The 13733-nt window shown below is 41.9% G+C and overlaps 1 protein-coding gene and 1 long non-coding RNA gene across 9 annotated transcripts in view; one reads left to right on the top strand and one right to left on the bottom strand.

Moving 5' to 3' along the window:
- LOC142069377 (uncharacterized) overlaps positions 1 to 11051 on the bottom strand; it is a 32116-nt gene extending 21065 nt beyond the window's left edge. Inside the window, exons 1-3 of the long non-coding RNA XR_012665174.1 lie at positions 10934 to 11051; positions 3930 to 4014; positions 2463 to 2603 (exon numbers count right to left, since the gene is read on the bottom strand). This is a non-coding gene — a long non-coding RNA (uncharacterized LOC142069377). The remainder of the gene's footprint in view (positions 1 to 2462; positions 2604 to 3929; positions 4015 to 10933) is intronic.
- Positions 1 to 13733, top strand: part of TBX5 (T-box transcription factor 5) — an 83452-nt gene that overhangs the window by 21617 nt on the left and 48102 nt on the right. The window contains exons 1-2 of one of the 8 annotated variants that reach the window (XM_075120198.1): positions 11835 to 12055; positions 12848 to 12993. The exons of 1 other annotated variant lie outside the window; for it this stretch is intronic. The gene's annotated coding sequence lies outside the window, so the exon portion shown is untranslated. Of the gene's footprint in view, positions 1 to 2835; positions 2997 to 5985; positions 6111 to 11834; positions 12056 to 12218; positions 13301 to 13733 lie in introns of those variants that run through there. 6 more of the 8 variants (XM_075120197.1, XM_075120201.1, XM_048821698.2 and 3 more) reach the window with 6 other exon arrangements.

The following is a 13733-nucleotide window of genomic DNA, read 5'->3' as shown; positions in this document are numbered from 1 at the left end:
GGGCGCATCTGGCCGGTTGAGGGGGCTGAATTCATTTATGACTGTTATAACAGAGAACATGTCGATCAGGCTCGATATCTATACGAAACACCGTGACTAGATCTGGCCCGTTTAGTGTAGAATGACAGACCCCACCGAGAAGTTTGGGTTCCTGTGACAATGGGGAATCTTTGATTGGGGAGCAAAGGTCGGAAAAGGAAGGTAGCTTTCCCCAGCACGACCAAACTCTAGCGGGAAATAGAAACAACGTCAAAGTTTTCATTATTGTGCCATTGATGTCAATGACAACACTTCGGTTGACTGATGAATCAATCAGATCCATACCTACCCACCCATCTGTAGAGTTCGTACAGGTATACACCCTTCGGAAAAGACTCGCTACTTTCAGATTAAGAGCCTGGAGCGTGTCCCCCTTTTTGGCTTTCAGTTCCCCCTCCTTCAAGCCCCCTTGGGTACCCCTAGCTTCAATAATCTCTCCGTTTCTAACAGCAAAACTATTTCCCCCATGGCCATGCTGCATATGGGGTATCACTAATGAGAGGTTACAGGGTCAGGCGTCAGTAAAAAGGGTGGGAATAGAAACTATAAAGAAAGCAATCCGGTCTCTTTTCCGAAAAAAAAAATGGAGCGGGGGTGGGTGACCAGAAAGAACACAAGGAAATCGGTTTGGACCCCACCCCACCCCCACTCGGCCTAGAAGCTAAACCATGTACTGCTTTTTACTACCACTATTATTATTTCTTCTTGTTATGATTATTTTAGTGCCCCGAAAGGCCATAAACGAATTTAAAAGACTGTGAGTGTATATAATTTAATGTGGTTGGCACCATTAAATAGTATGGGAGGGCAAAAGTGTCGGTACAAGACACTCCAGAGCAAAGGGGGAAAGACTGGAACATGTCATGCTCCCAGGCTGGGAGAAACAGCAGTCCCTAGACACAAGGGTGGGGGGAGGGGGCGGAAGACGTCCCTTTTGCAGCTGAAAATAGTGTATAAGAAGAATCAGCACTTCGGAGCCAGTACTGGGCAAATGACCAATTAGGGAATCTTTGTGAGATTCAGAAAAGCCCAGATAAGTATGTTTTATCAGCCTATAAAAATACCACTTTCACTTATCTGGAGCTACCTTCGCCACACAGCTGCAAAATATAAGAAGGAGGTGGGGGCAACCCTGTACTTGCATAGAGGAGGAGTTATGGAGTGTAACTGACGCCCGAGGGTTTGGAAATAAATGTTCTCTTTGCAGGGAGATCGTTTCCCCGAGATCAACATTTCAGGATTTTAGCCACCTAAAGCTCCCACCGTTGGTGACCTGTGTTTTAGGAGGTCTCCCCCAAAAGTGCAGTTCTGTCACTATGGAGGTGTGCCCTGCTCTCTCTGGGGGACTTGTCAGTGTAGGAGAACGCTTGATGCCCTGTCTCAGGTCCACATACCAGACTGGGACTCAATCACACGAAGCAGAAGGGGGTGAATTCTCCAGGCAATGTAAATGTATGAGATGTATATGTGTGTAAACACGGATACACATCTTCTATGCATGGTATGTAGACACATACACTTGGTGTGTCTGACAGATTTATATACACCCATGCACGTGTGTACACACACACACGTGTGTATCTGTGTATATAGGCACACACACATACATATGTGTGTATATATGTATGGTATATACATACAAACACACATTTCTGTAAAAAGAAAAGGAGGACTTGTGGCACCTTAGAGACTAACCAATTTATTTGAGCCTAAGCTTTCGTGAGCTACAGCTCACTTCATCGGATGCATCAGACTAACACGGCTGCTACTCTGGCACATTTCTATGCACACATATACATGTATAAATATGTATAGACACACATATGTGTCTGTCACGTATCTGTCCGTGTATATATGCACACACATATGTATGCGTGTATATATGCGAATGGTGAGTGCGTACGTATGTTTGTATGTACACACACACATAGATATAAACATCTATGTACACATATACCTGCTCTCTCTCTCTCGCCACATACACACATCTCCATATTTTAGCAGTGATAAATATATATATAGGTGATTATAGATAAAATATTAAATACATAATCACTGCTTATATATATCACTGCCAAAATATGGAGCTATATTTGTGTCAGTATATATACATATATGTCTGCATATGTGTACATAGATGTTTATATGCATATATATGTGTGTATACTTACAAACATACATTTGCATTCACATACACACGTGTATATGTGTACCTACATATATACCTATATATAAATATAGACAGATGCATAAATAAATATATTTGTATATATGTGTGTATATACAAAAGCACATATTTATACAGGTATAGGCATGTACATATCTATGCATATAGAGACATGTGTGGGTACATATACACTCAAACATACATCTCTCACCGATACAAACGTTCCCTACGATTGTTCAGACAAAAATGTACTTACGCTCCTTGTTCTGAATGATTCCAGTCTGGTATGTGAGTTATAGGAAAGCGATCACAGAGGTTTTCTATGCGGACCATTTAACCAAGAATAACTCCAGGCAAAGAGAATAGAGAACACTCCAGTCCCGACAAAACACCGCAACTAGGGGAAAGATTGATGGAAATTGCAGCAAATATCACATTTTCATTTTTCAAAAAACAAATTTGCCCACGTGCTGGCTCTGAGCTATAAGCAAACGTGACTAATACTTGCATGTGTGTGCGTTTAACTGTCAGTGCAATGTTCTGCCCCTTGACTGGGGGCTCCTGGGATGTGAATAACTATACAAGGACCCCTGACACCTTACAGGTTTTCAGCACAGTAGCCGGAGAGTGCAGGGTTTGCAAAGGCAGTAAAGGGGAGACATTTTAAAGGTAACTTGTCACACTCTGATTGGAACTTCTTTTTCCGAGCCTAGAGTTTGCGGCTGCCGTGCCTCTCTGGTGCAGGGCGTAGCATTTAAAAATAAGAGCTGGATGGAAAACTAAGATCAAGGTAAGTGACGCTCCCCAAATGCTGCTTTCTTTCCTCTTCTGAATAAAGCAGGCTTTTGAAACCTGCAGGGAGACGGGTTGTTAACTGGGCGCTCCTTAATTCCCGTTTAGCACACTCATATCCAGCATTTACGGAAGGAATTACCCGCAATCTCTCTTTATATCACGAAGAATCTGTATCCAGCGATTAAAAATGAACCAAACAACTCAAATAGCAGCTCGAGTGGTGGTAAAGCGTCGCAGCGCACTCTTGGCTTATGCTGGCAAGATTGGTTGTGGGTCTCTAGCTCTCTCTTACTAAATGAAAGCTCCACTTATTTCAGGATTTAGCTCTTGGGAATCAGGTTCCCTGTATTCGGAGAGAGGTGGGAAGAATGTAACATTGGGTGAGAACTCTCTCCGGGCAAAAAGAATTCAAGTGACAAATGTGTACCGCGAAATCTGCGTGTCCTTACTGAGGATGTCTCATGATGCAACGTGTCTTTTGCTTAAAAAATACCCCGGGAGACAGGAAACGGGCATTTTCTAATCACGGGGGGAAGATGTAGCACCTCGGTGGGTCTGAGTGGAACAGTGGGGGCTGCCTGTCAGCCCAGGAGTGTTATAACGCAGCCCACCCGCCGCCTTGCCTGCCTGTCGGGTTTGCCTGGTACTTTTTGCACAGCTTTGCTGGAAGAGCTTCTAAATTCTTTTCCAAATATAGCCCAGGAGCGACCCTCTTCCCTTCCGCCCCTCCCTGCGCGTGCCCTTCCCAAATATAAACCGCCAACTCCTGAGTCAGGCAAGGCAAAGAGTAGGCAGAAAACTAGTAACAACAACAATAAAAACAAACACCATGGGGGAAAAAATAAAGAGCTAAATATTGCTGCACGTCTGTCAAATTTTATGACCTCTGATTGTTTCCTCCCATACCCTATCCCCAACCCACACTTACTTTATTCCTTGCACTGCAATCCGGCCAAGACACCCCTAGACGGTGAGTAGGTAGGTAGAATACAGTAGACTCAGAGTCACATATTCTGTGAAATATGATTCAAATGTAAGAAGAAAAAAAGAGTTTTACCCAATGTTCTGGGGGCAACCAGCAAGAAAAGCCATTCCAGTCCGCGGAAGGCAAATGCATGTGTCATTAGGCAAGCAAAGATTACATTTAAGATTAAATCTCAGATTAAAAATTTACCCACATTCTCAATCTCACTATAATACGCTTTTCTTTTGGCGAAATAAACTCCGCTCAGGTGGTTTCCACGGGCAGCTTCCACAGCTGCGAAACAGGCTAACGCAACTTTCCGAAGGCAAGAAATAATGTGCAGTGACAGGGGAAAATCCAGCTTTGAAGGTTTTAAAAATGCAAAGAATTGGTTTGTAGCTTTTTGATGTATAAATCGGGATCAAACTATGAACCAGAAATAAAGGGAAGGGCATTTTTATTAAATTATATTATTTCTTTATTTGTGGTTTTCTTTATTAGTATTCTTTAAACTTCGGTGAGATTTTCTTTATATTTTAGATCCCACGTTTACCATATAGGGGGAAGGGTACTTAATTTATTTCAGTAAATCGGCTGATTGCGTTTAAATCATTTCTTATTCTGACCACCGAACTTAAAATAAAGACAGAAAAAGTTCTACGGAAAAGTAAAGCAAAGCAAACAAATTGCTGGATATTTTGTAGTCTGAATAAATGTAGATAGATAGATAGATAGATAGATAGATAGATAGATAGATAGATAGATAGATAGATAGATAGATAGATAGATAGATAGATAGATAGATGATAGGGTGTATGAGGATAGATAGATAGATAGATAGATAGATAGATAGATAGATAGATAGATAGATAGATAACGAAAGAAACACCCGTGTTATCTCTAACTACAAATATTTCCATAATCAATATTAGTTAGGAATGTGGAATTAGCTACAATCAGCTGTATAAATAAACTAGTTTATTTTAATTACATCCACAATTATATCCACAAGCAAACTGGTGGCTCTTTTAAAAAATAGATCTGATTTGTCGCATTTCAAGGGAAAATATGCCTTTGAATAAAATCAGAACCACGAACTTTTTCAAGTTATGTGAACGGAGAAAGAACCTTCGGGCCGCAGAAAATATCTGTTGTCTACACAGAAAAAGATCGCTATGGTCTCCTACACGTCCCTTTCCTTTCATTGTATTGACCTTCCTTAATCTGCAAACAGGCAGCCAGCAAAACTCGAGGAGCCGGGTTTACACTTGAAGTGCAATTAAGCAGGCGCAGCGCTCCACAGTGACAGTTAAAATTGCGGCAGGCTCTGCCTTGGGCTTTTCAAGCGGCAACCCACCGCAGCCTTTTCACCGCCGAGCAGGGGCGCGGACCGGAGCGAAGCCTCGCGCTGCGATAGGCTCTCGTGCAGCTAGGTCACTTTTTTAAATTTATTTTTCATTATAAAATTCTTAAACTGTATTATTTCCCCGTCCGCTTTTAGAGCAAGATCAAGGCAGGGATTTTTTTTTTTTTAAGGAGCTTTTCAGGTTAAACCTCTGAAAAGTTCGCAATTTGTTTGGTGCATTTTTTTTAAATAAAGAAATAGTTGATTGCCTCCACTAGTTGAGGGGAATGGGGGTGGGAATTGATTCTAGATTTCTCTTTTATGTTGGGTCTGGTTTCTGGTGATTAAATTTCTCTCTTATGTGTACTGGACCTATGGACAATTGATTAATAACATGCCACTTGGCGCCAACACAGAGGCTCCAATGAGGTCCGAGGCCTTTAATCCGCAAGATGCTCAAGAGAACAGAGAGAAACAGAGCAGGACAAAACCAAAGCAACCTATATCAGCCTGCTGCTCTCCGGATTTTTTTTTTCTTCCTTCATCTATCCAGTATTTCCTGCTAAACTCGTAAACTTTATTTGATTTACAGCTATTTCATGAACCTGCTTAAACTAACATGTGTTCCGTCTTGTCCAACTGAACCATAAAAAACAATCTTGGATCCAAACAAGAATCTTTTTTTAATGTGTTATTAATGACAGAAAATAAGCATTGTCTTGAAAACGAGTTATCTAGGCCCCTGGCAGTATGGAAGTGTGGGTTCTACACGCACTCAGAAGCGTTTTGAGTGTTTCAAGGTAAGGAGATTGTACCTACCAGAGGCTTATGTGTAAAAGTTTGGGATGGGTTAGGCTTTCAATGTGATCATTATTAATTGGGAATTGTTTATCACCCACCCACCCACCCACAAATGCATAGCAAAACAGACACAAACGCCTATATATAGACACACACATACGCAAAAATACACTCACACATATACACACACACAAAACCAGCCCCCCCCCCCCCACACACACACAAATAAGATGAAAGTGAGGATGAGGTCCTTACTAAAAAAAAACAAAACAAAACACTATAGCTACCTCGTGATCAAACTGTCTTAAGGAGTTTTAAATTACTTTTTCCTACAGGGACATTTGCCCAAACTTGAGTGTGTATGTGGAACGAGTGCCTATACCCACGGATGCCCATATACGCAGGAAAACCCCCGGGAGATAGGGGAGATGTGGCCTCTTAAAATGGTTTTGCTCCTCAGTAAGCATATTTTTAAAGGAATTCTAGTCTCAAACATCTCTCCTGGCCAGGGAAACGCAACACGCTTTGGGTGAGGAAAGGGTGTTTTTTTTTTTCCCAAATGAGATTCCTGTTGGTTTGCTTTATAATTAGGGTCTGTTTTTTTTTTAAATAATCTATTAAAATTTGGAGGGGAAATCGGGCCTTCCACAGGGAAATAAGAGGCAAAAGGAAACACCTATGTGCTGAGGTCCTGAGGCCAGCTGAAAATTTGGTGCACGCTTTTAGCAAAAGGAAAGAGATTTTCCAAAGGTATTTATAATTGAGAGAGAGAGAGAGAGAGAGAGAGAGAGAGAGAGATCAGTTATATGTCTGAATACATATATTCGCTCAAACATTAACTGTAGAAAAATATTTTGCCTAAATACGATTAAAACTTCATCCTTTGGACACACGAATCACATGTAATGTAACAGAAGAATTCCACACCCAGTTTAAGATGTTATGTGTATATGTATATTATTGAGTTGTTTATGCTATTTGGGAAAGAAAGAAAGAAAGAAAGAAAGAAAGAAAGAAAGAAAGAAAGAAAGAAAGAAAGAAAGAAAGAAAGAGCTGGTTTCCCCAGATGACAAAGTTGTCTGAATGACCTTCACGTGTTCTCTTCCCCCCCCCCCCCCCCCAAGTGCTTGTCTTTCAGAAATAGCTGTACCGCAAATGGTATTAAGAGCCGTTCCTGACTCGTGTTATGGAAAAGGGAGAAAGAAAAATTGCAGGTGTCACTGGTGCAGCGTTTTTCAGTGACTGATTCTGACCACTTTACCTTGGTTCCCTCCCCCCTCCAAGATCATTACAGAAGAGATCACTCTCAGGAAAAGGCACAGGGCACTGAAGACTTTAGCCCTCATTGCCCCTTTAACGTTCTTTCTGGGGCTGGAGTGATGGCCTTATCTTATTTTATTTTCTTCTTCAGACCAAGATAAAGTACTGATTGACACTGTGTTTGGCAATAGAAGATTAGCGTTGCTATTCTGGCATCATTAACACGCTTTTATCCAGCTGTAGCGTTAGTAATTGATTCAGGAGTTGGGGGGGCGGGGAAGAGAGGTTGTAATGGGGAGAGATGAATTCTATGCAGATAAATCCAACAAAGCATTACCTTAAATGACTCAAATTATTAAGGGTCTGGTTTAAATGCATAGAAGTTAGAGACATACCCTATACCTTGTGCCTACCACTGAAGCCCCATGGGCTATGTACCCATAGAAATACTCTCCACAGGCAAAACTCCTTGAGTTATGTACAGGAGGGCAAAATTAACCCTGGTTTTTCCTGGCTTTAAACCAGACCTTTAATACCATTTGAACTCTGGTTTATGCTCGCGCGTGTATTTAATTTCCGGGGGGATGGTTTCCTTAAGATCAAGGGAGGGAAAAATCTATCACTGAGATGTGTCTCATACTGTGCACTGAGCCAGATGAGCTCTGAATCAACAAATCCTTTATATTTATTCCAATCTGTGTCTCTGACCCTTCATCTGAGAGTTATTGACAAAGGACCTTAACATTGGTGCGCTCTGTCCTATCAACAGGTATTTTAGTGACCCGTAATGAACAGACTGTGGATATGAGAAAGCCTAGTGTCTCCTTGTGGGTTCCAATAGCCTGTGGTATCCATTTATTGTAGGGAGTCTTCTAATATGGTCAGGACAGATGACAAAGGTTTTTACATAACTATACCGTCAAACCCGACCGTTAGGGGCAGTTTAGCCGTGGATTGTTGAGACCAGATTATTCTGGTCTCTTGGCCGGCCTGTCATACCAGTGTATATTATTAGGGCCCCAATGCTGCAGATAATGACACAGTAGCCCCCACACTGTGTACCCGCGGGCCATCAGAAATGTGTCCCGCAGAACCCCCGACGCGTAGGCGCAGCTATGAACGCTCCGATAAAGTAGCTACTGTATCTGTACAATCTACTCTTTCTAGCCCTCAGTGTATTTGCAATGTGCTTGTTTTTCATCTTCCCAACTATGCTACAGCTTCCGTTCGCACGGGGAATTAATGGACCGCAGGGAAATGTGTTTCTAAATATATGTATATATATTTAAGTAACAAGGGCGGGGGGAGGGAGGAGGAAAAAAAGGTCACTTGGAACCACAAACAAACAACATGTTGTCCACCTGTAATTTAAAAATGATCAACGCAGAGTGCCCTAGCCCCAGAAGTTTCACTTTGGAGCAGCCGAGTTGTATACCACCGAAAAACGTGATTTTGTAAGGGAAAGACTGACACGGATTGAACCAGTGTGGGCGTTATTTCGACACAGGCATAACTGTGACTATGCTCAAATTAACGCATCAAGTCAAAGCCCCAACAATTTAGGCAAAAGTGAAGTTCTTTAAATACTTAAGGAACTTTAAAAAGACATATTTCCACCGATGCATAAACAGACAGGTGTTGTAGCCCACTTCCGAGAAAGAAAGAAAGAAAGAAAGAAAGAAAGAAAGAAAGAAAGAAAGAAAGAAAGAAAGAAAGAAAGAAAGAAAGAAAGATTGCTCTCATGTTTCGGAGAGAGTGATTGTTTCAGAGAAGTCGAAAGAGAAAATGAGAAACTGAAAAGAGCAAGTAGTTATTCCTTGATACACTCCCAGTGCATTGTGGTACACTCCCTTATTTCGTGAATATCATGCTATTCCTAAAATGTTCAAATATCACCCTAAAATGTGAAATCCCTTACCAAACAGGGGATCCCAGGTAGGCATTAGTTCTTTTTCTTGGTATCTCGACGCACTGCAAGGCATCAGCTTTGCCATCTCTCTCTTTCCTTCCCTGACTAAATATTTAGATAAACGAGTAACTGATGCGGCTGACACAATATCGAGCTGTCGGATGAGCTGCATGGGTGCTGCCGCTGTTTCCAGCTAAACGGAATACCATTGCAATGTACGAGGGGCATAATGGGCACTACAGGGTCCCCAAAGGCTCCCCCGTTCAAAGGTTATGTTTGTAGGCCTGACCCTGTAATCTTTACTCAGGCAGCATGCCCATTGAAGTCAATGGGTGTTATTGCTGGAATAGAGAAGACAAGGATCCAGCCCTGTGAATAAAGTGAGAGAATGTCACAGTATATACAGATGTATATGCACACACACCCCCCTACATATATACATACCCAAAATGTGACGAACTCTGTATCTAAATATATGCGCACACACACGCCGAGTATGAGTAAACAAATGAGCAACAGAACACACACAATGTGTGTGTGTGTGTGTAGATATAGATGTATGTGCTGAGGTGCGCGCGGGGGTGCGAACCCACAGGCACACATATATGTATCCCCTGTTGCGTAGTTTTTAAGCATATTTGACATTGTCTGCAAACCCTAAAGGAAAATGATCAGAAATCTCCAACCTGCTTCAGTAGAAAGGTTCCTTGCTGGAATGAAAAGGCAGAAAGTAAACTTGTTCATTGTCAAAAGAACAGGAGGACTTGTGGCACCTTAGAGACTAACACATTTATTAGCGCATAAGCTTTCGCGGACTAAAACCCACTTCATCAGATGCATTGTCCACTCTAGGAGTTGGTCTGATTATTTTAGTGTTGGGAAGAAGGCTTAAAAAGTAATTGCAGCTACTCTGTATCCGCTTCTCCTCTAGCTGATAGGAATTTATAAATTTCAATATCTGGGCCGGGAGTGCGGGGGGAATATCAGAACCAGTGCAGTGTGTGAAGGGACATTGTTTTCATTCTAAATAAAACAGCGTCAAGACCCTTCGAGATGAAGAGCACTCTTAAGGTTAAAACTGAAATTGCATATATAGACAAGTAAATGCCAGCCTCAGCCTGATGCAGCCTAGGGCAAAGTAGGACTCAGTGTAAAGCAAAACGTTTCTGGTGAGATTGTTGCTAAATTGTCCGATATTGGCTCTCCATAAAAAGGGACTAAATCCACTCTGGGCAAACGAGCGTGTTTGTGTATTATGAACTCGATCGGGGAGCACTGCGCCGGTTTTGCTGGTGATTAAAAGCGGCGATCGCCCTGCCGTGCAGATCTGTGGGGGTGTCCCCCCAAGAGTTGGGGTTGCATTGCTTTTTAACCGGCCCCCACTCTGTTCTGCTCGTGTTGGTGTGGAATGCTGAAGATGGGCTTGGAATGCTGCAGTTCGCACCCGCTGCTTCCTTAGCTCAGAGCTACCGGGACGCACTAGCCCCAATATGGTTCTCTGGGTGAAAATCTGGGGGGGGATGGGGAGGCGGGGAACAAACTCAACCACCAGAAAAAGCCAGGTCACTTGCATGAAATAGGGGAAACTGTAGGGCAGAGAATCAGTGAAACAATAGCTGGGAAGCTCACTGGGTCTCTGCTGTATTCACTTACCTTGAAGTCCACAGATCCTGCAACAACTTCTTGCTTTGCATCTAGGGTTTTCCTGAGGGCCGCAGGGTGTCCAATTTATTTTCTCTCCTCCTGATTTCTCTTCCGATCTCTCTCTCTCTCTCTCTCTCCTCTCTGTTGGGGGACACAATGTTTTAGCATCTTTTGGAAAATCTTTGTGCCCCAGAGAGGGTGAGGTGAAATGCAACACAAAATTGTACCAGTTTAACAGATCTGGTTTACATGCTCTGGCTATTAATTTGCAGCGACTGATTAGAGTTTGAGAGGAGAAGTAGTTTTTCGGGTCAGTTTCTTTTGTCAAGAAACAGCCTCCATTTACCATTTTTATTATCATGAATCCTGGAAGATAATAGTTCTCCGAAGCACACTCGAATCTGTGCCAATAACCCGGCTATCCTTTACTATACACAGCCCAGTGCCCTGGCTTTCAGAGACGCCTCAACATTCATTTGACAAGTTTTCCTATTAATATTAATTGTATATTTTTTAAAAGTAAGCTGCACCGTGCCAGTACCATTGGATTAAAGGAGTTGATCTTGGTTTGATAGTCATTTTCTGTTTCCATTCCAAGACAGAACTGGACTCTGGTTTTCCAGTCCTTCCCCTTTAAATGTATTAAGCACGTTTGTTTGGTTATATTTCCCCCCCCCCCTCCCCAGGCTGGCTGTATTTTGCATTGCACTGAGTGGTTTCTTTGCAAAGGGGGAAACCTAGCTGATAGGGCTTTAAAGGAAAAGAAGAATACAAATTAACCTTCCATTACTGCGGCAGTCAACCATGATAGAATGGGCCAGTTGCGTGTATGATGACGTCTCTGAGTCCTATAGGTGCAAGGGCTGGTGAGATAGCAGCTATCGCCTTGAACTCTCTTTATTTTATTGGAGTATGGCTGGTAATAAACAGTAATATTTAATTTGTCTGAGACCACAAATCGGCTTTAGCTGGAAGGCTCCTTCTATATACAGTCCTATAGCGCCTGGACTTGAGGTCCTTTTCCTAGATTATTGTTTTTTCCAACCTGCAGAAGGAAATAAACGCGATTTATTTGCGTCGTTTTCAACTTTTCTTCAAGGTCCTTGAAAAAGCTAGTTTGGATTTGGAGAGGTGAGTGTTTACATTGCAATATTAGAGCCTAAACGCAGCAGCATTGCCTGGTGTTTGATCGTTATGTCCCAGGTTGTGGATTGCACCTTAGATTAGATCATCTCACTTTGCATTTCTTTCCATTCATGCTACTTTGCTGTCCACTGAAAAACAACCATTCTATGGATGCAACTTTCTAACTTTATTTTTTTAAATCTCAAATTTCACTAGCAGAATTCCATTTCTGATCCTCACTATTTTGAGATCATGTGCAATTCTGGGATTTTATAAACAAGCGAATGGTTACAAAATATACAAGAGACCTGACATAGTGCCTCCAAGTTGCTTACCTGGAAACTTTCATTCAGAAAGCACTTGGGGGCTGCAGAAAGGCAGAAATGTCATTCTCTTTACTTAACAGCAACATAGATTTGAGCTAATGAATTTTACAAGATAAACAGCAGGCATGTTCATGCTAAGGCCAAAGAAGTAGCTTGATTTATTCTGACATTTACAATATTTATAGAATAATACTTTTTTTTGCATCGCTCTGCATATAATTTCCCCTTTAAAAATAATAAGAAAATAATATGTTATAATACCAGTCTCTAATTTGTTGGTTGTAACGGTAGGTTCAGCTATGCACAATTTTAAAAGAATTGACTACTACTTTGCTGATTCTCTGCAAGTTGCAATTAAACTGGAGGACACGTGAAGAGGTTTAAGCAGATGCCAAACTGCACACACACACACACAAACACAAACATTTTGCACAACGTTGTCTTATCCCCATTTCACCTCAAACTTTCATAGGAATCCAGAATTAGCAGTCCAGGGGCTTGTTGGTGGAAGTCTGGGTCGATTTTTCAGCTTCCGTGAAACCCTAATTGAAAGAAAAGAAAAGAAAAGAAAAGAAAAGAAAAGAAAAGAAAAGAAAAGAAAAGAAAAGAAAAGAAAAGGTGGGCAGAGATCTAACCCATGCCATTTATTCCAACTCTTATCAAAAATACAACCCACCAATCTGGTTCTCTTCAGGCTGTAGAATGCGACAGGACGGCTGTTTACCCTGCGTTGACCTATTCAACTTTACCCTCAAAATAATACATTAAAAAGAGAGAGCGAGAGAGAAGGAAGATGCAGATAAAAACACATCCCCGCTTCTCAACTGACGGCTTGATTATTTTAATACAGCAGAGCCTCTGAGCTTTTGTATATATTTGCATCTCGCCGTGGAAAGGCTGAAGAATTCCTGCTCGTTTTGCAAAGGTGGGGTAGGGTGGGGGTCAAGAGAGGAGGGAGGGGGGATCTATTTTGTAAAAAGAGCTTTGATCTTTCTGCAGATACAATACAAAATGCTAGGCACCCCCTTCATGTTGTGTTAAACCCATTTGAATTTAAGGAGGTTGAATAACGAGGTGCCTTGGTTCCTTCTTTGCCCTGGGTATCCCTTTTATCCAGTCTAGCTTGGGTCAACGAGTCCCTTTTTCATATGTCAAAGGCCCCCAAGAGAACTAAGAAATATTTTTCGTGAGTTGGTTTAAAATATTAACCTATATATTCAGGGGTGTTTGGGGGAGTGCGTGTTGGGGGGATGGGAGGGAGGCCGATGTATGGTTTGTGTTAGGGAAGCCAACTGCTTCTTTGGGGGATTCACAAGCTTTGAATTTTCTCTCCGGTTGGGGAAGATGGATGGAAGAGG

The sequence above is a fragment of the Caretta caretta genome, chromosome 15 (genome assembly GCF_965140235.1).
Source record: "Caretta caretta isolate rCarCar2 chromosome 15, rCarCar1.hap1, whole genome shotgun sequence".
NCBI lineage: Eukaryota > Metazoa > Chordata > Testudines > Cheloniidae > Caretta > Caretta caretta.
Note: the sequence above shows the minus strand (reverse complement) of the source record. Positions and strands in the feature narration are given on the sequence as shown.